The sequence below is a fragment of the Cucumis melo genome, chromosome 9 (genome assembly GCF_025177605.1).
Source record: "Cucumis melo cultivar AY chromosome 9, USDA_Cmelo_AY_1.0, whole genome shotgun sequence".
Taxonomy (NCBI): Eukaryota; Viridiplantae; Streptophyta; class Magnoliopsida; order Cucurbitales; family Cucurbitaceae; genus Cucumis; species Cucumis melo.
In genome coordinates this window covers 1,668,108-1,670,893 of record NC_066865.1, presented here as the reverse complement: position 1 = coordinate 1,670,893, position 2,786 = coordinate 1,668,108, and positions in this window count along the sequence as shown.

The following is a 2,786-nucleotide window of genomic DNA, read 5'->3' as shown; positions in this document are numbered from 1 at the left end:
ACATTTATGAGTTTAATATTTAAATTACTAAAAATAATCATAAATAGCCTTTGAAATACCAATTACAAAAATCACTTTTGGAATAAAATTAATTAACAATTTTTTAAAGAAAAAAAATTAATATAACCATTTGTTTTAGAGTTTTGACTATTGATTTTTTTTTTTTTTTAAATGTGCTTCCACCTTAAGAATTGTTATCATTCTTCAACAGAAACTAGACTAAAATTTTTGCTTTTGTTATTAAAATAAATTATCATTAACAATGACCATAGTAAACATTAAGAAATGATTAAGTAAAATCTCTAATTGGTTAGTTTTTCTCTAACTTAGCTAATAAAAAAAAACCATAGTGATTACTTTGAATCATTTACAAAGAAAGTAAAGTATAGAAGATGATAAAATTCTGAATGCAAAAATTAAGATTGTGTTTAATAAGCCAAAGATTTTAAATATAAAAACTACGAAAATTGTCAAAGAAAAAAAATCAATTTTCTAAAATATTCACATTTGTAATAAAAAGTTTTTAGTAATTTTTTTCTACAAAGGGTAATGTCTTGTTTGGTAATTTTATTATTTGTTTTCTATATTTTCGGTTTTGAAAGTTTAAGTTAAATCTTTACTTAAAATTTCAAAACAAAACACTAGCCTTACAAAAATTATCTTTTCAGCTTTCAAGTTTTGGTTTGAAATTTAAAAGCGTTGGTACAAAGTAGAAAATAAAATAAAATAAATTAAGAGGTGAAGTTATAGGATTGTTTTTAAGATATTAAAAACCAAAAACTAAAACCTCAGTGTTATGATATTTATTTTTTTGTTTTTAGTTTTTGAAAATTAAATTTATGATCAACCATTCCACCTTTAAATTTCTTAATTTATTATCTACTTTTTGTTAATGTTCTTAAAAGCTATGCTAAATTTTAAAAATAGGATAGTTGCAAATATAGCAAAATCTATCAATAACAGAAGTTTATCATTGATAGACCATATAGCAAATGTTAGTCTATCACTGATAAACCATAAGAGTCTATCAACGATAAAAGTCTATCACTAACTGACTTTGCTATATTTGCAATTTTTTAAAAATATTGTTACATACTTAATAATTTTTTCAAAAATTGCTACCAATTATATTTACTCTTAGGAAAAAATAGATAACAAAACAAGAAATATAGAAGTGAGAAGAATACGTATAGACTTACTGTGTTGTCTTGTACTTGGGACGAAAGAAAATATACTTAATTTTAGAAAGATTGTTATCAAACCCGTGGTAGTTTTTAAAACTTGTTTTTTTTATAATCGAAGAAAATAGACTTGTATATATATATATATGAAAGAATCAATATAGTATTAAATGAGCATTATTTAGAGTAGATGAAATCAATGGCTAAAAATGAATGAAGAAAGAGATGATAGGATAAGAGAAGTCACATATTAATATTTCTTGAGAGAGTACTTGAAGTGTGCATAATATATATATATAGTATTTGGGGGTCCACTAAATTGGTAGCCATTTTTATTGATGGGGCTCCACTCTTATTTTCTCAAATGGTTGTTAAGTTTTTAAAACTAATGTTCTTCTTCTAATTAGGTCCTCAATCTCAAGTTTGTGGCCCCTCCATCTCACTATATTTGAGAAAAAATGGTTCTTTTGATTTTGATGTTTCAAGAACAACCCTTAACCAAAATATATATATATATATATATATAACTTTCAAACATTCATTAAGATTAAATAACTGTATACGGTACGTGTTCTTAGATTTAAACATGAATTCTAGTTATATTGATTCCATAATTTTTACCTAGTTTTAATTGTTATAGTCATTGATGTCATCGATCATTATCGGTATACGATGTAACTTTCAGATTTACTATTTGCTGCTATAAGTACTATTCGTATCCAATGCAGATATTTATTTATTAAATTAATAAAATAATAGAAAGATGTTCTTACTCGAATTTCTATAGAATAATAATTAATTTGCTTTAATAGGAAGAAGAGTAGAAGATTGTGACCTATATCAAAATTTTAAAATTTAGGATTCGAAATGGAATGAACATCTTTTTCTTTTTGAAAGAAGATAATACGAAGGACTAAAGTACTTTTTTAAATTTTGGTCTACCCTACGTACAAACAAGTTGATAGTGAGATTTATATGGTGTGACCACGATCTTCAATTGATATGATGATGGATAATTTATGTCAATTTAAGGAAAATAACAAACGAGGAGTTTGTTTGGCTAAGTAGGTCGAACTAAGGTGTGGTCTCCCTTTCATTTGGGAGAAAGTGCAAAGAAGTGAATGAAATGAAGATCGATGCCAAATGGTATTCTCAAAAAGAAATTATAATCCTTAACATTATATAAACGGATTATGTTGCCTGCTAATTAGATCCTTCTCTTACTCCTTTGAGTTTATGTTTTTCTGCTCCTCACTCTCGCTCATTAGTCTCTCAGTTTTCTCTAATTCTCGCTTTTTTAGGTTTAGGTTTTTTACTTCTCAATTTCTATGTTCTTTTTGCTATTTATTTTTTGTTCTATATAGTGGCAAAAGTGAGAGTTGAGAGTCCAACAGACATATATTTTAATTGATGACGATGTAAACAAAATACCCATAAAAAAAACATGACAAATTTCATTTTAGGCTTGAACTTTAAATCAATTGTATAATTATCTCAAAATAAAACAAGACCTGAACGATAAAGACTAAAATGATACTACTTTAACCAACGTATCATTAGTCGCACAATCGATAGTAATATTTTAAAGTTTTTATCACAGTAATT